Below are 26,519 nucleotides of genomic sequence, written 5' to 3' on the forward strand. Positions count from 1 at the left end.
GAGGCGGGTGGATCACGAGGTCAGGAGATCGAGACCATCCTGGCTAACACGGTGAAACCCCGTCTCTACTAAAAATACAAAAAATTAGCCGGGCGTGGTAGTGGGCGCCTGTAGTCCCAGCTACTCGGGAGGCTGAGGCAGGAGAATGGCGTGAACCCGGGAGGTGGAGCTTGCAGTGAGCCGAGATCGCGCCACTGCACTCCAGCCTGGGCGACAAAGCAAGACTCCGTCTCAAAAAAAAAAAAAAAAAAAAGAACTTGTAATTTCCAGTGTTATTACTTAGAGTTAATTATAGCTTTAATAACTTGTGTCAGGCAGAAAAGAGAGAAAGTAATCTTTCATAGCATTACCAAAACTTTCCACTTGTTGGTAGTTTTTCCTGTTGTATTTTTTTAAATCTGAGATAAATGATATAAACTGATATCAAAAGGAAAACAATTTATAGTTCCTTTTGGGAGGTCAAATTGATAATAATAAAACCCCATGGAATTCCAGTCCATTAAGAGATATACATATTTATGAAAAAGAACATCATACACTTTATAAAAAATAAGGATAGGCTAATAGCTGCATAGACAAAAACTAACTTTATGTTGTTTTTGAAAGAGATTTTAAAAGAAAAATGTTTCTGCTTACCTCCAAATTAATGTCTCCTATTATCCTCTGAAATGTCTTTTGTTTAAATAATAAAATCTTCCCTTGAGCTAAAGCCTTATGAGTGTACATAATTAGGATATATTAGTAAGTTGACATGACTGTATATTGATTAACCAAAATCAGAAGCCTAATGTAAGAAAATATATTTAGTAATATAGATGAAAAATGTAAACCTCACACTGTGAAGACCCTGGAATCTGCTATCTTCCTTGGAAGAGTATCAACTTCTTTGTTTCAGCAGGCAGGCATTAAATTAGACGGACTTAAACACCAGCATTTGGGTATCAATTCAAATCACCTAATAATGCTGATTATCAAATCACTTAACAATACCTAATAAAGACTGTGGATTGTTCAAAAACTATGGAAGAGTATATACACAATGTTGATCACTCCGTCTCTGGTTCTGTTTTTTCAGGATTCCCCTGACCTCTACAACAAGTTTGGTTGTCTCATATTCTCTCCAGTTCCTTGGGCCAGTTCAAGTTTTATCAGTATCTTTTGGGCCCAATGAGTCCTTCCTGGCCTCACTCCAGAAGAAGACTGGCCTCAGTCCAGAGAAACAAAAAATGTGAAATTCACCCACTGGAACTCTCCTTCTCCAAGTATCAGTCTCCTTCCAGAATTTCTGGCTTCTGGTCTCTTTTCAAGGAATTTAGAAGGTACTTTCTATATTCTGTCCAGAGTTTACATCTGTCTACAATACAGGGTTGCTCTGAGACTAGCCTACTTCTTTATTTGTGTGATTTTAAAATTAGTTATTACTCTATTCTAATTTGTCTAAAGTCATCTATTTTTCAGAAATATTTACAGGGACTTACCTTCTAATTTATGTTCAAAAAAAGATTACTCTATCTAGCAGTTTATCTCATTTGTTCTTTCAAAGACCAAACTGCTGAACTCGTTAATCTTTTGTGTGGTTTTCATGTCTGAGTTTCTTTCAGTTCTGCTCTAATTTTGATTATTTTTTGTTCTGCTAACTGTGGGGTAGTTTGCTCTCCTTTCCCCAGTTCCTCTAGGGATGATGTTATGTTGTTAATTTGAGATGTTTCTAACTTTCTGATGCAGGCATTCAGCTCTATAAATATCTTTTTTAACACAGCTTTAACTGTTTCCAGAAATTCTTGTATCTTATATCTCTCTTCAAATTTGTTTCAAAGAATTTCTTGATTGCCGCCTTAATTTCATTGTTTACACAAAAGGTACACAATGTTGTTTAATTTACATGTATTTGTATAGTTTTGAGCATTTTTCTTGGTTTTGATTTCTATTTTTATTGCACTATGGTCTAAGAGTATCGTTGGTATGACTTCAGTTTTTAATTTTCTAAGGATTGTTTTACAGCTGATTTTGTGGTCAGTTTTAGACTATGTGCTCTGTACATATGAGAAGAATGTATATTCTATTGTTTTTGTTGGGGAGAGTTCTGCAGATGTCTAGTAGGTCCATTTGGTCAAGAATCAATTTAAGGCCTTGGATATCTTTGTTAATTTTCTGTCTTGATGATCCATCTAATAGTGTCAGTGACGTGTTGAAGTCTCTTACTATTTTTGTGTGGTTATCTAAGTCTCTTTGCAGGACTCTAAGAAATTGCCTTATGAATCTAGGTCCTCCTGTGTTTGATGCAGACATATTTATGATACTTAGAACTTCTTGTTGAATTAAACCCTTTAACGTTACGTAATACCATTCTTTGTCTTTTTAACTGCCTGTTTTGTCTGAAATTAGAATAGCAACACCTGCTTTTTTCTATTTTTCTTTTGCTTTGTAGATTTTTCTCCATCGCATTACTTTGAGCCTATGGATGCCATTGCCTATTAGGTGGGTCTCTTGAAGACAGCATTCCACTGGGTATTGCTTCTTTATCCAACCTGCCAACTGCACATTTTAATTGGGGCATTTTGTCCATTTACATTCAAGGTTTATAGTGATATGTGTGGATTTGGCCCTATTATCATCTTGTTTGCCGGTTATTATGCAGACTTGTTAGTGTGGTTGCTTTTGTAGTGTCAATGATCTGTGTATTCAAGTGTGTCTTTTATGGTGGCTGGAAATGGTGTTTCTTTTCTATATTTAGCACTCCTTTCAATTAGGCAGGTCTGGCAGTATATTAGGGTTCTCTAGAGGGACAGAACTAATAATATATATATATGTGTGTGTGTGTGTGTATATATATATATGTGGGAGTTTATTAAGTATTAACTTATAGGATCACAAGTTCACACAATAGGCTGTCTGCAAGTTTAAGGAAAAGGAGGACCAGTCTGAGTCTCAAAACTGAAGAAGTTGGAGTCCAGTGTTCAAGGGCAGGAAGCATCCAGCACAGGAGAAAGATGTAGGCAGGAAGGCTAGGCCAGTATCCTCTTTCATGTTTTTCTGCCTGCTTTATCTTTGATGGCAGCTGATTAGATTGTGCCCACTAGATTAAGGGTGGGTCTGCCTTCCCCAGCTTAGTGACTCAAATGTTAATCAGCTTTGCCAAAACATTCACAGACACACCCAGGATTAACACTTTGTATCCTTCAATCTAACCAAGTTGACACTAGTATTAACCATCACAAGTGGTAATGTATCCCCTTAGCATTTGCTTTTCTGAATAGGACCTTATTTCTCCTTGCTTATGAAACTTAACTTGGCTGGACATTAAATTATTGATTGCAATTTATTTTCTATAAGAATTCTGATTATAGGCATCCTATCTCTTCTGGCTTGTGGGGTTTCTCCTGAAAGTTCTACTGTTAGCCCAGTTGGGTTCCCTTTGTAGGTGACCTGCCCCTTCTCCCCAGCTGCCTTTAACATTTTTTCTTTCATTTTAACCTTGGAAAATCTGATGACTATATGTCCATGGGATGGTCGTCTTGTGTAGTATTTCACAGGGGTTCTTTGCACTTCCTGTATTTGAATGTTGGCCTCTTTAGGAAAGTTAGGGAAATTTCCAAGGACAGTGTCCTGAAATATGTTTTCCAAGTTGTTTGCTTTCTCTCCCATACCTTCAGAGTTGCCAGTGGGATATAAATTTGGTCTCTTTACATAATCCCATATTTCTTGGAGGTTTTGTTCATTCTTCATCTTTTTTCTTTATTTTTGTCTGACTGAATTATTATGTAGAACTGCTCTTCGAGGTCTGACAGTCCATCCTCAGCTTGGTTGATTGTGCTGTTAATACTCGTGATTGTTCTCTGAAATTCTTGAAGTCAGTTTTTCAGCTCTATCAGATCACTTTGGTTCCTTCCTAAGATGGCCATTTCATCTCTCATCTCCTAAATCATTTTATTGTATTCCTTAGAATGCTTGGATTCCCCTGAATCTTGATGATCTTCATTTCTGTCCATATTCTTAATTCTGTCTGTCATTTCAGTCATTTCAGCCTGGTTGAGAACCACTACTGGAGAACTAGTGTGGTCATTTGGACATTCTGGTTTTTGAGTGGCCAGAGTTCTTGTACTCGTTCTTTATCATCTGTGTAGACTGCTGTTCCTTCATTTTTTGAAGTTGTTGTCCTTCGTATAGGTGTTTTTGCTGTTACATTTTTTTTTATAACTTTCAGGGTTTGATTGTGGTAAACAGTGGGTTCAATAAACTAGCTTCAGTTCTGGAAGATTTTCAGGGGAACAGACTCAGCTTAGGACTCCTGGCCTGGGTACTCTAACCCTGAGGCCTGGTGTCAGGCCCCCAGCTTTGTTCTCTGGCCGCTAGAGGCTGTGCTGGAAGGGTTGAGGTGTTCCCAGACCCTGGCCAGAGCACTCTGATGACTGGTGCTGGTGAAAGTGCTTTGTTAGATCGGCAGCAATGGGATCTATGCTCAATCACATGTGCTAGCAGCAGTAGCAAGGTGGCAGGGTGCTTGCACATTGACTGCGTGCAGGGTACCCATAGGAGTGGGGCTGCAGTGTTCCTGCGTGCACTCATGCTGGCAGCAGAGGTGGGGCAGAGTGTTACTGGATGTGGGCTGCCAACCTCCATGCACACATTTGTAGCAGTGATGGTGGTTGTGCTAGGGGTGGAGTGGGGGTGTTGTCAGTGTCCACATGTGCATTCACACGGGCAGCAGTGGTGGCACAGGTGGGGCAGGGTTTCAGAGCTCAGCGTGTGCATTCACATTGGTGGCAGAGGCTTTGTGGGTAGGCAGGCTCATCCTATATTTTAAAGCTGGTAATTAAAGACATAATGACACTTGGTAATTTTTGTTTCTTTAAGCTGTAGCTTTTAGCAAGAATAAAGATATCAACAGATGCTAATTACTGAAATTTAACTTTTGCTGTTCTTACTGGAACTTACCAAATGTTCTGTTGCATTATTAGATCTGTTTTTCTGGACAAAATATACCTTGAAAACACACATAATAAGAGAAAAAGATTATGGTGAAGTAATCTCCTAAGTTTTCTAAGAGATAAGGAAATAAAAAGTAAAGGGACAAAGAGAAATATGAATGAGGACTGCCTCTGGCTACATATGGAAAACGCTACAATTAGATGTTCAATCAGAGGGCAAGTCTGAGGGGAGTTAGAAATCCTACTATGGGTGCAACTCTAAAATTCTGAAAAAGTAAAGGGATGGTGGAAGGAATTATTTTTGAGAAATATGGCTTCTACTCTGAAACCATTGATTCTGGGCTTAATTATTTAAGATAGTTCTTGCTAGTTATCCTTGCAGTTTTACTGGTGTAATTGTAAATTGAGTGTTACAATTCCTCTTGAAGTCTCCTAATAATCTATCAGAGGTTTCTTGTTCCTTTTGTCTTTTTGGTCAAATTCACAAAATGAATATAGTATCTTGACAACCTGTTTTAAACATTGCTTGTTTATCCAACTTGCCAACTGCACATTTTAATTGGGGTATTTTTGGGCCCAATTAAACAAAGCCTTTACAAAAGGCTTTTATTTCTAGTGCAGTGAAGGCTTTACAATGATTGCATTTACTTTTAACAACAACAACATTACATGGTTTGCACACATTTCATTCCCCTTCATAAACTCTCTCTCTTCTTCTTTCTCTTCTTACTTGTCCTTCCTCCTCCTCCTCTATCTCTCTCAATGGTGATTTAAAGATAGTCTGTTGCTATTTGAGGACTTTCACAGATCCAGTAACATGGCCACTAGAAATTTTAGTTTATGTCTTGATCCTGATCAAATGCCTGGCTCTTCCATCCATACCCTAAAGTTTATCCAGTGTCAATTTGATAGGGACAGAAGGCAGCCAAGTGCCTAGGTAGATAGGGGCAGGTACCCTTTGAAAACCCACCTCCAAGCCAAAGACAGTTTAAAGCCTGAAAGCCAAACTACAAGTTAATTCCTCTCACCGGATTGAGAACTTGTCCTCCTATTTGGCTTGCTTTCCTCTGATCCCCCCTCTTCACCTATTTTACATACACCTAACCTTTTCTAATTGGCTTTCTACACTGCCATACCCACCTTTAAATGGTGCTTTCACTTTAAGCTTTTTTGCATACTCACAAAACAATCATCATGCACACTCCATCCTGTGCCTGTAAAGGCCCCAGACTCAGTTGGTAGAGAGGAATATGGCCTGACTTTGGAGAAGAGACAACCTGACTTCAGGGAAGATTACCTGCCCTTCTTTTCCCCTCTAACTCCCCTCTCTGCTGAGACCTGTTTTCATCTATCAATAACATTCTCCACCTTCACTATCCTTCAATTGTCCTTGTGACCTCATTCTTCTTGGACACTGGACAAGAGCTTGGGACCCACCAAGTGAGGGTACCCAGAAAAGGCTGTCACACTGGTGCTTTGCCCTCATTGGTGGAGAGCAGCCACACCATGCAATGAGGCAAGGAGCCAGCTGAGCTGCTAACACACTGCTGTCTATCATACTGCAGACAGCAGAACTAAAAGACCACTGTAACACCCCCTCTGAGGCTTTGGGGTTGCAGGCACCCTCATTTGGGTGCCACTGTGTTCCCCTCAGGGCAACACACCTGGTCTGGCCATGGGCCCTCATGTGGAGCTTGCTCCTGTGTCAGTGCCCGGAGTGGCCATCTTGATCTCGCACTTGCTCACTCATGTGTTCCCTTCCACAAGGGGCTGAGCACAGAGTGTTGAGTAGATGGGGTGCCCCTGCCATGAGTCTAGTGAAGGGGCTGAGAAAACTCCTGCATTAATTTCATAGTGATTTTTTTTTTCAGCATTTGTGTTTGCTTTTTTTTTTTTTTTTGGCCTCTTTCTTCAGCAGGGCCAATCACACTGCTGTCACTGGCTTCAAACTAGAAAGCTGAATCTACCACTTCCCTCCTTGGCAATTCCTTCTACCCTTTACTCTGTAGGAGCTTCTGTTGCCTGTGTGTTGACCCAAGGCTCACCAATTCAGACCAGTAACTTCAGTTCTGCCTAAATGAAAATACAAAATACTATTTTGTATATACCAAATAAAAGTATCCATAATTAGGAAATGAAATGAAAATACAAAACAGCTTTGAAAAAACTCAAGAACAAAAGAATCTCTGTAGTTTGTCTTGAATGCAATACAAGCAATTCTCACAATTGGCCCATATGATCTAACCAAAACAATTCATTAAACTTGAATATGTTGATGACATATGAGAATGTTGTGTATAGCTGATATGGTTTGACTGTATCCCCACCCAAATCTCAACTTGAATTGTACCTCCCAGAATTCCCACGTGTTGTTGGAGGGACCCAGAGAGAGGTAATTGAATCATCGGGACCAGTCTTTCCCGTGCTATCCTTGTAGTAGTGAATAAGTGTCACGAGATCTGATGGGTTTATCAGGGTTTCTACTTTTGCTTCCTTCTCATTTTTCTTTTGCTGCCACCATGTAAAAAGTGACTTTCACCTCCTGTCATGATTCTGAGCCTTCCCCAGCCATGTGGAACTGTAAATCCAATTAAGCCTCTTTTTCTTTCCAGTCTTGGGTATGTCTTTATCAGCATCATGAAAATGGACTAATACAATAGCCTTTAAGGAACTGTGACTGAATTACATCTGAGTACCCTGGCACTTAGGAGCAAAGTATCCCATCTTTGCCCATGACTGGGCATGCAGATGTCAACAATAATTGAATGCAAGTGCAGCTCTACAAATAAGAAAAATTATGAGATAGTGGTTTGTGAGAAAGGATAGAAAAATAAAGAAGCTGCATTTTCAGTGCTGAATGTATTGTGATTGAATTACTAGATAGTTTCATCTGTCATTGTGGCTAAGCATAAAAAAGTCATACACACAGTGCAAAAAAGAAAAGTACATTAATATATCCTACATTAGACTAATCATTTTTGGTATATGGGTTTATTAAATCAGTTGCTATCCATATTTGTGGAAGAATAATACAAGTTAACTGTTCCTACTTTTGGTATATTTCAGTTTCCCAAATGGCTCTTCAGATAATTAATATAGTGGAACTTGTATATGGGATAGGAAACCAAGTTCCTAAGCAAGTATGACTGACTTGAGTATCACCCTAAACCAAGGTAATGCAAGAGCAGATAAAAATAAAAATAGTGGTAATTATAATAATACTGTAAATAGAATATCCAATGTGCCAGAGATGATTCTGGCACAATGGCAGGCTTTGCCTAGGTGAAGAAAATTATACTTCATGAGAATGCCAGAGTTTTCAATCTATTTTGAGCCTTAGGATCAATAGATGTTTGCCCACTGATACACTTTTGGCCTTAATTCACCAAGACAAACTTGGCTTTTAAGATATGCTATCTATATTTCCATATCATTCAATTTATAACAATTTTTCTCAATGTATTCATTCAAGTTTACAGCAATTTTTGAATACAAACTAATGTGCCAGTTAACATACTAGGTGCTGTGTATACCTTGAACAGAAATGATACCTGTTGTCACAAAACACAAGTATGCATTAAGGAACATGATATTTCATGTTGATATTACTATTTTGTAAAATTAATCTGAATTAATAAACTTAATTTTAGACCCACAAAATGCAGGGCTGAGACATGTTCTAGCTTTCTGTATCTACTTCATAAGTTACTATTTTAGATGGACTAGCTGAATAGATGGAAAAAGCAGAAAATATATTTGAAGCAGCCTTAAAAATAGGACAAAATTGAAATAATTATCAGTTCACATTCATAGCAGATTCACACATATTACTGTATCAGATATGTACTTGACAGTGTATCTGTTAGATATTTATAATTGTATTTAAAAACATAAAGTAAGGTATGGAAGTATTAAAAAGCTGAACATAAGTTAGCCATGGTAGGGACTTGAAGTTTTTGTAGAGCTCAAGAAGTATTCATTTTATTTCTATTTTTTTAAGTTTTCAATGAAAATGTATAAATGGATTACCTATATTCTTCAAACATCCTTTAGTATTCCAAGATGTTATGTTTTATTTTATAAGTGACCTAACATCAGGCACTGGATGAAGAATAACATACACCTTCTAGCATTCTCATCAATGTAGTTTTCAGCATAAAAACATTAACATTTTTGTGTTTTTGTATGGTCTCCAATGGGACTAAATTGAAAATGAATTAAAACAAGAAAAAATAAAACCAAGTTAACTCAGTAACCAATGGGACTGATATAGTAAAAACCATTAGTGACAGAGTATTAATAGATTGGCTAAAATCTATTTAAAAATTGCTCATTCCAAATATGCAGTGTTCCATGTAATAGAATATAATACTAAGCTAGAAATTTGGATTTGCTTATGTAAATCTGGCTTATTCCACATAAGTAAGATATGTGGCTTAAGCCAGCGACTGAATTGTGAATTGTTGAATTTCTCTGGATTTATTTAAGATGAAATGAATATTGAATGAAAGTACCAGAAAATGTATTACTTTACTTATAAGATGATATGGTTTGGCTGTGTCCCCATCCAAAACTCATCTTGAATTGTAATTCCCATAATCCTCACGTGTTGTGGGAGGGGCCTGGTAATCAAATCATGAGGGCAGTTACCCTCATGCTGTTCTCGTGATAGCGAGTGAGTTCTCATGAGATCTGATGGTTTTATAAGGGACTTTTCCCCTTTTGCTTGGCTTGCTTGGCACTTCTCCTTCCTGCCACCATGTGAAAAAGGACATGTTTGCTTCTCCTTCTGCCATGATTGTAAGTATACTGTTTATCTCCAAGCTGATCAAGTTGTATATTTTAAATATGTAAAGCTTTTTGTATGTCAGTAATATCTCAGTAAGTAATTAAAAATAAAAATTTGGTCACTCCTGTGTTTAAAAAAGAAAATAAATTTTCTATCATTGCCATTTTGCTAATAATTTTTAAAAATCCTGGGTGTTAAAATATGTGAGATCCTTTTGTTGCGTCTATTTGTGTGAGCTTATCTGTTGTTAACGTAATAAATTGTTTATTTGCTTTTTGATTATTAAAGCAATTTTGTATTCTTGAAATGAAACTTAGCCGTGATCTACAGTACTTTCTATACATTACTGAGCAATTGGATATGCTGTTTTTTCTATTTTCTGCATGTCTGTTTATGATTTTTATTGCCCTATATCTAATATCTTTTTAATGCTGTTGTCAGATTTTGGTATAGAGCTTATGCTGGCACGAAAAATAGTGAGAGGTATGCCCTTTTACTATCCCCTGAAAGACTGTTTTGTAAGATTGATGTTAGTTGTTACTTATAATAGAAAAAGATATTGCTAAATCTATCCTTTTTGAAGATTTTCACTTGCAGATTCAATTTCTTTAATAGACATAAAGCTCTACACATTTTCTATTTATTCTTGGATCAGAATTGGTAAGCTTGGGCTTTTATAGAATTTTTTACTTCTATCAAAATTTTCAAATGTTTTTACATAAAGCTGCCATAGAAATTATTCATATTTGTAGTATTGGTATAGAAGTAAACTTTTTTTATTTCTGAGGTTTGCAATTTATAATTTTCATTTTTAAATTTTGATATTGATTTATCAAATTTATTAGCGTGTTAATGAACTAGTGTTTGGCTTCACTGATATTTCTATATTCTATACTTGTTTTCTAATTCATCTATTTCTACCATATTTATTTTAATTCTATGTGAGTTTGTCACGTTATCTTCTAGCCCCTTGAAATGAATGCTTAAAGACATGATATTCAGTCTTTCTTTTATAAAACATACAGGCAAGGTATATATTAAGTATATATATATATTTGTCCCTAAGTCATGTCTTACTTAATTGTTACAAGTTTTTATGTTCCACAATTTTATTTCCATTCAAAATAATTTGTAATTTCCACTGTGATATCATTAAAAAAATGGGTTATTTAGATGTGTTTTGTTTTAAAGTTAGAATGTTTTGATTGATTTTTTTCACTTCATACCACTGAGGCTAGAGAAAATGCTCTTTATGATTCAATCATTTGAAATGTATTAAGGCCTTCTCTATTTTTCAATATGTGGTCGATGTCTATGATTATTATTTGTAATTTTAAAAGCAGGGATAATGTGCAGTCATTGAGTGCAGAAGTCTATATATGCCTATTATGTAAAGTTTGTAAAATAAGTTTTCAATCTTCTGTATCCTTAGTTCCCCTATATTCTCACCAGTAACTAAAAGGTATGTTAAATATTTTCATATTATTATTGATTTATTTATTTCTTATACACATTTTATCAACTTTGTAATTTATACACTTTAAAGCTAAATTTTGATACTTAGATACATTTAGGATTGTTATATCTTCCTGCAGAATCCATGCTTTATTTCATAAAGAAATGCCCTTTTTATGTCTTGTTATGCGTATGATTTAAAATCTTTGTCTGTTGTTAGAAGTAAATTAGTTTTCCTGATGATTTCATATATTTCTCAATCTTTTTACTTTCAACTGTTCTGTCTCTATATCTGTAATTTTTAAATAGTTGTTAATGATGCTATTTTTATTGTTTTAATCCAGAATCTGATAGTTTTTTTCTAAACAGGAGAATATGCTCAATATCTATATGTTTAGTGATCAATTTCAGTTTATATCTACAATTCTATAATTCCTTTGTTTTTATAGTTCTTCTCCTTATTTGACTTCATTTGCTTACATCAATATAATTTTATTGTTATATTTTGTTCTATTTATCTGATAGCAGTGTATTCCTTAATATTCCTTGGCATATTAGAGTCTAATTTAAACCATGCAGTATTAGAATTTGGATATTATAATGGTATGACCACACTTATTCCCTTTTTATATTTTGTGCTATTGTTGTCATATGTTCTAATTCCTCATATATTTTAAACCTCAGCATTTCATTAATTTATTATTTTAAACAGACAACATTCATTTTTTGAGGTTTTTTTTTTCTGCAATACTGCATCAATGTCAGAGATAATGTTCCGTCTGTGTAAAGGCCTCCTTTTAGAAAGAGGTCTTTCTATTGATAGTAAATTTTGATAATTCCATATTAATGATTATTTATTTTTGATATTCTGAAGATTTAATGTAATAGTTTTTTATACTTTCAATGTATCTCTGAGTTTTATTTAACTTTTGAGATAAATATATATGTTATTTATAACATATGTCTTTGGAAAGAATATTTAAGAGTCAATTTGTTTTTAAAGAGAGTCATTAGTGAAATGTTAAACTGAAGAACAAGCCTTAATAGGTTAAGAATAAATTTGAGGTGAGACAGAGTATAGCTTACTGTATCTGATTAGCGCCATAATTTGTTAAAATTACGGTGGAAGAAATACCTCAAAGAGAGAAAAACAGAAAATATTTACGTGAATATGCTATGCAATATGTCAAACCTCATATTGAACTTAATGCTCTATATATTTTGATCACTCTTTCCAGAGTTCTCTCTTCTTAAAATTCTTTCCTTCTGGCCTACCACTGTTTATATGCAAAATATTCCAGTCCTAGCCGAAATTACTGGCTCAACTACACTGAGGAAAATAGTATTTCCTTCTAGCATAGTGTCCAGAATGAATCTAAGTAGAAGAAGGGAAGACGAGAAGGACACAAGAAGGAAGACAAGGAAAAATGTCGACCTCAAAGAACTAGGAACAACACTGGAGTTATATGAAACACCCAGAATTAGAATCAGAGCAATTTGATTGGATTTACAACAGCTGATTCTAGATACAAGAACTTTACCGAGCCATTTACAATTTTTGTGCTTCAATTTCATCATTTTAAAACAGAAAGAAAGAATTTACCTTATACGCTTGTTGCTTAGATTATAAAGGAATTATTTATACAAAAAGTACAATAAAGAAGAATATAAATGTAAGAATGTAGAGGGTCACAAACATAGTTTGAAATATCCATGCTTTTCATTTTGGAGTGAAAAAAGGAAAAATACTAACTGTAAAATTAAATTCATTACTATATCAAAGTCAAGCCTGCCTATCAAGTCATTTGACAGTTAAAAATGTTTTGTTTATTCCATAAACTTTATGAAAAAACTAGTTCATTGCCAAAGGGATGTTACTTACAGCAAAATCTCTAGAAGCTCTGAAATAGAATTTGGGTTTTATTTGCATTTTATTTTTACATTCTTACTACTCTACTAACTACATTCTGCCTAAGTAAATATGCTCAAAGCTTTAAAAGTAGGCTGAATGAATCACTGGTGGAAAAATAATGACCAGGAGCCAACATCAAGCTGAAAAAACAAGAATCCATAATCTCCATATGAGAGGAAACTGTGTGGTAAGATGGATTTAATGGGTCTGGGCTAAAATGGTAAAAGTATAATGGATGTAGCTAAAACAAACAAGGTCCAACTCTAAACCAGCACAAGAAAAACAGAGCAAGGGCATTTGATTTCATTTAAAAGAAATTAAATTTTAAATCAAAGTAAAAAATGTAAGTCATTACAATATTGAGGTAGTTAGTGGAGTTGACTGTATAAGAAATTGGCTACTAGTTTCAAAGGGCTTCATCATTTTAAAGCTATACAAATATTTGTCTTGGATAAGGTTAAAATTATAAAGACATCAAAATTCAAAGAAAGTTCAATGCCTTTTGGGGGTCAGAAAGTCTGAAAATCAAAAATTCATGTATTTTCTTTTGTTCATAAGAAATGAAAAGTTGTCTTTCATTTTTTCCCATCTAATACATCAATATAGCAACTTTTGTCAAACAAAGGAGATAAACATCTGGGTTGCTATGGGTAAGTTTTTCTCTTTTTTTTCTTAAGGGCAACCATGCTTTCCATTTGTCTGTAATACTAGAAATATTTCACTGTATTTTTCTACTCTATGCCTCAACTCTATATTTGACTTCATTAGATTTTATAAATTGTCTCTAAATTTTATTTTGTGTTTATACTCTAAAATTTATACTTTAGGGTTTTTGCCTATGGAGTCAAAATAGTTTATCATTTTCTGACTGTAATTCCTATAACATATTTAAAAATTAAAAACTAACTTTTTTCATGTTGAATTATATTGGAACAATGTTTTCTTCCTTATTTTTATATTTTTTCTTTTAAGTTTGTTCCCAATATCAACAAAAAATATATTTTTAATGTGCCTTTATTTTATCTCCACTCACATAACTCCTGGGAAAGTTTTTTTTCTTGAGGATGAGGAACTATTTTAAAAACCTTATTTTCTGTTCTTTACGATGCAAAACACTCTATGCCAATCCCTTTATTTGCCTTGTGGCCAGTCTCAGTATTTAAGATGGTTATTAGTAAGCTATCCAAAGACATGTAAAAACTGAAGCTCAGAGAGGTTAGGTAATATGCTTAGCTATTAGCTTGGTGCAAAAGTAATTGCAGTTTTTGCCATTACTTTCAACTCTAAAAACCACAATTACTTTTGCACCAACCTGATACTTAGCACAACCAGCTAGTTACTGAGCAATGGAATCAAAATTGGAACTCATTTATTAAGCCAAGTTTTCTCTTTGTTCTAGTATATAAGGTTGCCTGTGGAAGAGTCAAAAAATTAAAAATCTGACTGTAGCACTTTTGCAGTTTTTCTGTTTCATCATTTACAGTTTTGCTATTGGGGTTTGTTTTCTATGTATTCCTTATTATTTAAATTTTCAGTAACATGACAAGTTACTGAAAGAGTGAATAGTGTTTTATAAGTTAAAGGCCTACACAGGCAGATAGCTTGAACTCAGGAGTTCAAGACCTGAATGGGAAACATAGTGAAATCCCTTCTCTACAAAAACGAAACAAAACAAACAAAACAAAACAAAAAGCTGAGTGTGGTACGCCTGTAGTCCCAGCTACTTGAGTGGCTGAAGTGGGAGGATCTCTTGAGCCCCAGAGGTTGAGGCTGCAGTGAGCCATGATTGCACTACTGCACTCCACCCTGGGAAACAGAGCAAGACTGTCTCAAAATAATAATGATAATAATAGTAGTAATAATAAGAAGAAGCTGAAGGGGTTTATATGATACAATTTCTGTTATGTATTATGTCGTATATGTGTTATGTAAAAAAGAGAAAAAGGAATCACAAGATTTTCACCATGAAACCAGAATGTGTTAGTGATTTTTCTCATGGAGGTGTGATTACAGGTAATCTTTAGTTTCTCCTTCATGCTAATCTGTGTTTTTTAAATTTTCTACAATGCCTACAGATTATTTTGATACATATTTTCAAGAACAACTGTTACTACAAATACCAAAGTGTGCTTAAATTATCCCTATCTCATTTGTCTCAAAATATGGGAACTGAGAATAATAGTTTAAAGTATAAAGGAGATCTATCTTTATTTATGTTATTTATTATACTTTAAGTTCTGGGATATATGTGCAGAACATGCAGGTTTGTTACATAGGTATACATGTGCCATGGTGGTTTGCTGCACCCATCAACCTATCATCTACATTAGGTATTTGTCCTAATACTATCCCTCCCCTAGCCCCCCACCCACAAACAGGCCCTAGTGTGTGATGTTCCCCTCCCTGTGTCCATGTGTTCTTATTGCTCAACTCCCGCTTATGAGTGAGAACATGTGGTGTTTGGTTTTCTGTTTCAGTGTTAGTTTGCTGAGAACGATGGTTTCCAGCTTCATCCATGTCCCTGCAAAGGACATGAACTCATCCTTTTTATGGCTGCATAGTATTCCATGGTGTATATGTACTACATTTTCTTTATCCATTCTATCACTGATGGGCATTTGGATTGGTTCCAAGTGTTTGCTATTGTGAACAGTGCTGCAATAAATATATATGTGCCTGTGTCTTTATAGTAGAAAGATATATAATCCTTTGGGTATATACCAAGTAATGGGATTGCTGGGTCAATGGTAATTTTGGTTCTAGATCCTTAAGGAATTGCCACACTGTCTTCCACAATGGTTGAACTAATTTACCTTCGCACCAACAGTGTGAAAGCATTCCTATTTCTCCACATCCTCTCCAGCACCTGATCTATCTTTAAATCCCATTTTGCTCCTAGCATTTAACTCCTACAGTTATGAAGTTTAGAGAGACAATAAATATAAAGCACTTGAGACAGTGCTTGGCATGCAAGCAGTGATTAATCAAGCAAGAGCAATTTTGTAAAATAGCATTTTATGAATTTTATGAGATTCTGGGGTGCATTCTATGTTAGGAGGGATATCAGGGCACCCTAGAATGGGGTTTCGTTTGTGATAGGATGACAAGGAGAACTTATGTGGCATAGAGCTGTAGCTATGCTAATTTTTTATTTTGCTGCAGAGTTGTAACATGTCTAAACAATGCCCTGCCAACTCAGAAGCCACAAATAAGGGCACACAATTTTACAATTTGCTGAATCTTCTTTCTATTTGGAAGTTATGAGATATGACAGAGGAGGCCCTTTTAGGGAAGCTTCATTCAGCCTGCCCAGTGAGAGAGTTACTCACTTCATCCTCAAGGTGAAACTACAGAAATTGCTTTGCCTTTGCACTGCCCTAGGAACTGCTGACCACTCTACACTATTTCTAAAATGCTGATCAGAACACAGTTTCTCAATCAACTCTTTCTTATTAAATTCCTTCCAAAGCTGTCTCTGTGCTGCTTATGCTTCCATTAAAACTCAGATATTTTAATTTTCATTTGTTTTATATGTCTATTTCTCCTATTACAAACAATAAACTATGCAGAAAGTGATTGTGCAACTTTAGTCAATAAATTGTAAAAACTTAAAAAAAATCAGGATTTGTGGATTGCTTGGAGAATGCACTGTAGTTAACTCTAAATGAGTAGATTATCATTTTATTTATTCCAAGAAACTGAAATAATCAGAGGTTTAGCAGGGGGTACTAAAAATGTTTAAATAATTGAAACTTTTCTCAATAATTCAAAAGAATAGGAAAACATTTTTCTTAGGGGACAACTTGAAATATTTCTTAGGTCATTTCTGTATAAATAATATGACAGTTGCAACAACTTTTTAGCTTTTCAAAACAAAAGAGTTACACTTCTTCATAAATTAATAAAATATAATAGCAACATCATCATCTGTCTAGTACACAATTAAACTATACTCAAAGGCATAAATAATAAAATTCTGTTCAAGCAAATGCATTGCATTTGTTTTTAAATGGACCATTAAAGTGTGGCTTTGAAACAAGCAGCAAATAAATCCATTGTCAGATTTTTCTAAGTACTATTCTCTACTAAATTTAAGTATTCCTTCAATCATATATTCATTATGATCACTGTATATAGCCAAATGCAATCTCCGCACACATGAAAAAAAATTCTGGCAAAAGCTATGAGGCTAAGTTAGTGAATTAGAAGTCTCAGCAATTCTAATTTATTTCTTTTAGAAATAATTGGTGAAAGTGTTCAGATAATAGAAAGGGAGAGAGAAAAAAGATAAAGGCCTCCAATATTTTGTTAGGTGGGACAAAAAAGAAATAGGAATTGCTCTTTGTTGCAGAAGTTGGAGACAAGTGGTTCATCCAACTTTTGTAGTGATTTTCTAAACAATTAGATCATTTGTTCTGCGAAGTGTTCTCTGTTACCACCGATCTAAACCTTCTCATTTGTTACTACAGTTGGAGAATTCAGGTAAGGGGTATATTTAGGATTGTTCTTTTCTGACATATATAGAGTAACTGAAAGATTCGTAGGAAACTCTCTTATAGTTCTTGTTAAAGACACATTTAGATCCCAGGCTTGCTGATGATGTGGTGGGCATGGGAGAAATGGCTGCTTTGCATAAGTGTGTATGAGGAAGAAGGATAGAATTTAAAATTATACCCCTATGCCAAACAATTTTACTTTGTTTAGATCATCTTCTATTTTGCTACAGAATTTAATGTCTTAATTTAATTAAACTTTATGCTAAGTATTTTTTCTAAATTTTACACTACATATATCCATCCCAGAGTCTCATACAGCATGTTTCATGCTTTATGTACGCTAATACTAAACAAAATAAATATTGTAAAAATTTTAACCTGTAACAATAAAAAGTGAGACAGTTGAGTTTAAAAATAACAGATCTTTCAGTATTAGGAAACATAATTTTAGCAATCTGATATGGTTTGGCTGTGTCCCTACCCAAATCTCATGTTGATTTATAGTTCCCATAATCACCACATGTCATGAGAGAGACACAGTGGGAGGTAATTTAATCATGAGGGCGATTATCATGCTGTTCTCATGATAGTGAGTTCTCATGAGATCTGATGATTTTATAAGGGGTTTTTCCCTCTTTTACTCAGCACTTCTCCTTGCTGCCATCATGTGAAGAAGGACGTGCTTGCCTCACTTTCTGCCATGTTTATGTTTCCTGAGACCTCCCCAGCTATGCAAAACTGTGAGTCAATTAAAACTCTTTCCTTTATAAATTACCCAGTCTTGAGTATGTCTTTATTAGCAGAATGAGAATGGACAAATACAGGAAACTGATATGGGTAGAGTGAGGTGCTGCTGTAAGGATACCTGAGCATGTAAAAGCTAATTTGGAACTGGGTAACAGGCAGAGGTTGGAACAGTTTAGAGGATTCAGATGATGACAAGAAAATGTGGGAAAGTTTGGAACTTCCTAGAGACTTGGAGGGCGCAGAAGACAGGAATATATGGGAAATTTTGGAACTTTCTAGAGACTTGTTGAATGGCTTTAAGACAGGAATATATGGGAAATTTTGGAACTTTCTAGAGACTTGTTGAATGGCTTTGACCCAAAATGCTGACACTGATATGGACAATGAAGTCCAGGCTGAGGTGGTCTCAGATGGAGATGAGGAACTTGTTGGAAACTGGAGCAAAGGTGATTCTTAACTGTGCTTTAGCAAAGAGACTGGTGGCATTTTGCCCCTGCCTTAGAGATCTGTGGAACTTGAAATTGAGAAATGATTTAGGGTATCTGAAAGAAGAAATTTTTAAGCAGTAAAGCATTCAAAAGTTGACAGAGCATAAAATTTTGGAAAATGTGCAGCCTTATGATGGTGTAGAAAAGAAAAATGCATTTTCTGGAGAGAAATTCAAGCCAACTGCAGAAATTTTCGTAAGTAATGAGAAGCCAAGTGCTAATCTCCAAGAGAATGGGGGAAATTGTCTCCAGAACATGTCGGAGACCTTTGCAGCAGCCTCTCCCATCATAGACCCAGAGGCCTAGGAGGAAAAAATAGTTTCCTGGGCTGGGTCCAGGTCCCACCTGCTGTGTGCAGCTTCAGGACTTGGTGCCCTGAATTCCAGTCACTCCAGCCATGGCTAAAAGAGGCCAAGGTACAGCTTAGGCCGTTGCTTCAGAAGGTGCAAGGTCAGTCATGCTTAAGTGTGAGTCAATTAAACCTTTTACTTCTATAAATTACCCAATCTTGGGTATGTCTTAATTAGCAACATGAGAACTAATACACCATCCTTGTGAATAGACACAAGTCTTTTTAGTCTGAGCTAGAAGAAATTGTTCAGATAAGTATGTGGGTCTCTAAAAATACATTTAAAACAATAAAGGGCCATAGAATCTTATAATTATTTGTACTGAATTGAATGAATTTAATACTATACAGCTTTATTTTCAAAAATGTAACATACATAAAATATAGAAACATATTCCATTAGTCTGTGACTCTTCAAAATAAGAAACTTCTAGCATCAATTAATAGTAAGTAGAGACAGCAAATATGCATCATTACAAGGCTTTTAAATATTGTTGCTATTCATCACAAGGCTATTATATATTATCAAATGTTCAATAATGACTAATATTGTAATTAGCATTTATTTCAAACACATTGTTATATATCAAAGTAATTATAATGCATTTAGCCTTGTTTTCAGATTTATTGCAAGTACTAACTTGTAATAATAGCTAAAATTTATTTCTGTATATTAATCTTATGTTTTATTACTTTCATAGATTGCAGGTATAAAAAATACATTTTTCAAACTTACTTCAAAGTTAGTCAAAATTATATTTGTAAAATAAAAAATACCTTTGATAAGACAGCTGAAGTAATGTGTGTTTGATGATCAGAGGTTTGAATGCATAGCCTACAATTTTTTTTACAAATAATATATTCACTCAATATACAAAACTCAACTGTTTTATGTATATTAACTTTAATCACCAAAATATGCAAATATTGTTTGTCTGCCTCTTTTTTTAAATCCGGAAGGTCTCATTTTTCCCATATGTGTCTCCAAATCAGATTCACTTATAGGAAAACTTGTGCTGTGCTATTTTTTATGATAATTGATTTTATTGTTTGGTAGTTCATGACAGAAGAGAGAAGAGAAGCTCAAGGCAGGGCCTGTATCCAGAGGCTGGAGACCCAGTGCAAGAGCTTTTGTAGCTTGTATATAACTATGTTTTACAGCTTTGAGTGCATGTATATTATTTGTAACTGCTTTCATATGTGATAATCTGGTCTAAATTTAGTGCAAAATCACGGGAAGCAAATATATATATATAAAATAAATAATAAAAATATGTATATATATTTATATTTATATCTCTGAAAAGAAACAGTCCAAGTTGGGGAGTAAACTGAACCAAAATTCTGATTCAATTAATATATTAAATTGGAATCATTCCCTGAAGCTCTGGGATTACTCTCTGCATAGATATTGGTTTACTACAAAGAGAACTATTTGGATATTGTAGTCATCTGAAACAATGCTAACTGAAGGAATAGAGAAACCCATAAATCCATCTGTCTTGGAAGAATTAGTAAGGTAAGAATACATACATATTAGATAGAAGGAATTCAGACATTTAAAGTAACATTTCTCAAACTATTTTGTTTGTAAAAATATTTCTTTGGAAAAGGGATATGGAATAAAATTATAAAACATCCAAGAAAAAAAGATTGTAAAAGAACCATTGCCTTGCGTAGACCAAGATTTCATATACTCACACAAAAAATCTTAATGCAATGTAAATTTATAAGTTGGAATATACTAAAATTAAGAAACTGTGTTCATATAAATGTAGTATTTATAGAATTTTTAAAGCTATATATGGGAAGAAAGCATTTGCAATATATACATTTGACAAAAGACTCTTATCCAGTATACATCTCTCTATGTGTGTATGCATGAATTCCTTCCAATCCAACATATTATGCCACTGAAACCCCACTAGCATGACTAACATGAAAAAGATAGATAGTTAATATTAACTACTGGGAAATATGTAAAAAGTGTCATTCATTTTCTTTCTTTTTTATTTGGAGATGGAGTCTTGCTCTGTCACCCAGGCTGGAGTGCAACGGCAAGATCTTGGCTCACTGCAACCTCTACCTCCTGGGTTCAAGCAATTCTGTTGCTTCAGCCTCCCAAGTAGCTAGGATTACAGGTGCCCACCACCACACTGAGCTAATTTTTGTATTTTTAGTAGAGATGGGGTTTCAGCATGTTGGTCAGGTTGGTCTTAAACTCCTAACCTTAGGTGATCCACCTGCCTCGGCCTCCCAAAGTGCTGGGATTACATGTGTGAGTCACAGCACCTGGTCATTTTCAATACTGGTAAATTGTTATGACCAGTTTAGCTAAAATTATGGTAATATCTATTTAAACTAAGCATGCATATTACCTATAATTCAGCAATTTTAGCCTGGGAATTATTTCCAACAGAAATTTATTTATATATTTGCCAAAGTATATAGCAACTTTTTTTGTAGTAATTAAAAACTGTCAAATATACAAATGTCTATAATTCTTAGAATGGATAAATTATGCTATGTCCTTTACAGGTCATGTGAAGCCAGTAGTACTCTCATACAAAAACTGAACAAATAAGTATAAAAAAGGAAATGGCTGGCTGGGCACGGTGGCTCATGCCTGTAATCCCACACTTTGGGAGGCTGAGGCAGGTAGATCATGAGGTCAACAGATCGAGACTATCCTGGCCAACATGATGAAACCTCGTCTGTACTAAAAATACAAAAATTAGCTGGGCATGGTAGTGGGCACCTGTAGTACCAGCTACTTGGGAGGCTGAGGCAGGAGAATTGTTTCAACCTAGGAGGCAGAGATTTCAGTGAGCCGAGATCACACCACTGCACTGCATCCTGGTGAAAGAGTGAGACTCGGTCTCAAAAGAAAAAAAAAAAAAAGGAAATGACGAATGTCTCTCATGAACTGAACTTAGACACAAAAATTTTCAACAAAATATGATCAAGTGGAATCTACCAATGTATAAAAAAATTTACACACCACAGCCAAGTTGTACTTATTTCTGGTATGCAATGCTGGTTTGATATTCAAAAATTATTCAATGTAATCTACTATATCAGCCAACTAAAGAAGAAAAATTATTTGATCATACTAATTGGCCTAGAAAATCTAACATCCATTCCTGCTAAAATTCTCACCAAACTTAAGAACAGAATAAATACCTCAACTTGATAAACAACATATACAAAGAATCTACAGCTAGTATCATACTTCACAGTGAGAGACTGCATGCATTTTCTGTAAGATTGTTAAGGAATGCCTGTTCTTATCACTTTTATTAAGTATAGTACAGAAACATCTAGCCAGCACAATAAAGGAAATATAAGATACACAGAAAAAAAAAAAGAAATAAACTGTCCTTATTTGTAGATAGCATGATAATAAACATGGAAAATGCCAAGGAAGCTTACCCTTCAATCCACACCAACCCCCCCACCCTGGCCATAAAAAGCCCTATCAGAAAAAAAAAATGAATTCCTCCAGGTCACAGCATAAAAATCAACAGACAAATCAAATTTCAATTTATCTAAACTAATAATGAACCTTTGGAAACAGAAATTACAAACACAATACCATTTGTAATTGTTCTAAAGAAAATAATATACTGAGATTAAAAACTTCAAAAATATGTATAGTACCTATATGCTGACAATTTGAAAATGCTGATGAAATAGTTTTTTGAAAGACCTAAATAAATGGAGAGACATATCACATGCATGAATTGAAAAAGTTGACATAGTAAAGATGCAAATTCTATCAAAATTGAGCAATAGGTTTTATACACTTTCTATTAAAATACCATCACTTTTTGGTGTGTGTGTGTGTGTGTGTGTGTGTGTGTGTGTTTGTGTTTGGTATACACGACAAAATGTAGGACTAACATTCAGAAAACCAAAACTGGACCCCTTCCTTACACCTTATACAATAATTAACTGAAGATTAATTAAGGACTTAAATGTAAAACCCAAAACCATAAAAACCCTATAAGAAAATCTAGGCAATACTATTCAGGACATAGGTATGGGCAAAGATTTTATGATTAAATCACCAAAAGCAATTGCAACAAAAGCTAAAATTGACAAATGCGATCTAATTAAACTAAAGAGCTACTGCACAGCAAAAGAAACTATCATCAGACAGAACAGGTAACTTACAGAATGGGAGAAAGTTTTTGCAATCTACCCATCTGACAAAGGGCTAATATCTAGAATTTACATGGAATTTAAACAAATTTACCAAAAAAAAATCAAAAAGTGGGCAAAAGTCATGAACAGACACTTCTCAAAAGAAGACATTTATGTGGCCAACAAACATGAAAAAAAAACTCAACGTCACTGATCATTAGAGAAATGCATATCAAAACAGTAATGAGATACTATCTCATGCCAGTCAAAATGGCAATGATTAAAGTCAAGAAACAGCAGATGCTAGTGAGGCTGTGGAGAAATAGGAATGTTTTTACACTGTTGGTGGGAATGTAAATTAGTTCAACCATTGTGGAAGACAGTGTGGCAATTCCTCAAGTATTTAGAACCAGAAATGCCATTTGACTCAGCAATCCCATTATTAGGTATATACCCAAAGAAATATACATCATTCTATTAAATTATAAAAATGTAAAAAAATGTAGGGCTAGACAAGACAAGCAGTTATTAGCCTTGATGCTAAAGGCATGGTCCATAAATGGCAAAATTATAAATTAATTATACCTCACCAAAATAAAAATAACTTTTGCTCTGTGAAGAATCTGTGAAAAAAATGAAAATCAAGCTACATGCTGAGAAAAAATATTGGCAAAATATATATCTCACAAAAAAATTTTTATATCTAGATTATATAAAGAACTATGTCTCAAAATAAATAACTCTTATAACATTAAGAAATAAACCAAGTAGAAAAAATGGGCAAAAGACATAAACAGACCTTTTACTTAAGAATATATACAGATGGCAAACAAGAACATGAAATTATTTTAACATTATTAGCCACTGAAAAAATAAAAGCACAATGAATGAGATGCCTATCACAGTGGCAAAATTTTTTAAAAAACTGTGAAAACACCAAATGACAGCAAGAATGCGGAGAAACAGATTTGCTGATACACTGATGGTGGGAATGTAAAATAGTACAGCCACTCTGGAAAATAGATTGGCAATTTCTTGAAAAATATTAAGTATATATTTACATATCAGCCAGAAATTACATTTCTGCTCAATAATCCCAGAGAAATAAAAACTTATGTTTATACAAAAACATATACATGAATGTTCAGAGCACCACTATTCATAATTACTCAACATTGAAAACATCTCAAATGTCCTTCAATGGTGAATTTTTAAACACTGTGCTACATCCATACCATGGAATACTACTTAGCAATACAAAGCAACATATTATAAATATATGAAATAACTAGGATGAAGCTCAAGGCAAATATACTTAGTGAAATAAGCAAATTTTAAAAGTTCCATACTATTTCATTACATTTATTTAACATTCTTGAAGTGACAAAACTGTTGCAATAGCAAATAAATTAGTAGTTCCAGGGGCTAAAGATAGGGGTGGGATGGTGGGAAAGAATGCTGTGCAGGTGGATGTAGCCATCAAAGGGATATCAAAGCAGGAAGATCCTTGTGAAGTTGGAACTGTTTTATATCTTAAATATGGTGACAGTTACATAAATACAAAAATGTGATTATATTAGAGTTCTCTAGAGGGACAGAACTAATGGTGGGTGGGTGTGTGTGTGTGTGTGTGTGTGTGTGTGTGTGTGTATGAGTTTATTAAGGTTTTGTTTTGTTTTTTAGATGGAGTTTCACTTGTTACCCAGGCTGGAGAGCAATGGCACGACCTTGGCATACTGAAACCCGAGCTTCTAATTCTTGCTAATATGTTTGTCAACAAGCACAGATTTATTAATGATCCATTATGGATCTAGAATGCTCCAGAATAGAAGCTGAATAGATGTAGGTTTTTTGTTTAAGATTAAATCTAAAAACACACAAATACAGAATTCTCTTCTCTGTTTACTGATTTTTCTATAAAGCAATTGAATGGTAATCTTTTTCAAAACTGTTAATATTTCTGTTTGGAATGATTATATCTCTGACATATTAGTCTAATATTTTCAAGCTGAATTTCATTTTCTTGTTTCTTACTACATTTATGACCTCTGTAGGTAATTTATTTCTATGTTTATTATAGTCTTTTGTCCACCTACCAATATACTATAATTCACGTGTTCCACAAACATGTAGTTTGCCTTTCTTTTAGATTTTAATCTAATGTTAAAGAAGATTAAAACTCACACCAAATCCTATAGAATTTTCTCTTTGGAAATATTCACATCCCATTCAATGGCATGTGTCATTACTCTTTAGGAATTTTGAGCCCTTTTTAATCTATGAAATTGTTCTTCTCAAATATCATAAGTCAATTCTGAAAATACTATTTTATGATGTCATATCAAATATTTCATAAATGAGATTTTACATGAGATAATACTTGTGATACCTGAAACATCTGATAAATGTTCTCAGGAAATAATCTATAGCTATACACAGTCATCTATATTTTAAGCTGCTCAGCAGTCATTTTGAAATATCAAGTAAGCAGAGATATAAGTAGTTCCTTACAAATTTAGTCAGTGTCATCGTATAGATGTATATACGTACAATTACACATGTATATGTGTACATCATATATATGTACAATTGTATGTGTGCAGACACACACACACATATGCTTTGATAACTTCTATTTAGTTTAATAATCCCATTTGAAATATAGTACCAAAAATATTCTGACTCATTTTTTCACTCAAATATATCCCCCATCAACAATGTAGGCAATAGAGCCCATTCCTGGCAGTTTTTCAGATCTGTTAAAACAATATTGATATCCAGAATACAATATATTTGCTATTTTCTTTCAGTTTCCTTAAATTATGTAAAGCACTTTTTATAATATGTTTTGTTAATAGCGTCTAGCATAGTACACAACTTTCCACAAAACATCTCTTGTTGATAGTGCTGTTTCCTCTTCTTTCCATTAATGAATGAATGAATAAACAAGTTTGTATATTAGCATTAGTTTTACAAGTTGATTAATAATCTCATCTTTCTTATACATTTGTCAAATGTTCTATCACCTATTATTTTTCATGTACACATGAAGATATAATAGTAAACAATATTTCAAAAACTCAATTTTAAGGACATAATAGTCTGCCTAACAAATATTTCTAAGATGATATTGGCCCCCTATTGGATATAAGGTTTGCAAATCCATTCCCCAATTTCACAGGTTTCATTTCACTTTGTTGATTCCTCCC

General features: G+C 34.3%; 1 long non-coding RNA gene across 1 annotated transcript; it reads left to right on the top strand.

The window, feature by feature from the left end:
• The first annotated feature begins 9,670 nt into the window (after positions 1–9,670).
• Positions 9,671–12,942, top strand: LOC109026913 (uncharacterized). Its single transcript, XR_002005964.1, has 3 exons — positions 9,671–9,728; positions 11,150–11,179; positions 12,529–12,942. It is a non-coding gene; the product is annotated as an uncharacterized lncRNA (long non-coding RNA).
• Positions 12,943–26,519: the final 13,577 nt, after the last annotated feature.

Source organism: Gorilla gorilla, chromosome 4 (assembly GCF_029281585.2).
Source record: "Gorilla gorilla gorilla isolate KB3781 chromosome 4, NHGRI_mGorGor1-v2.1_pri, whole genome shotgun sequence".
In the NCBI taxonomy this organism is placed as follows: Eukaryota; Metazoa; Chordata; class Mammalia; order Primates; family Hominidae; genus Gorilla; species Gorilla gorilla.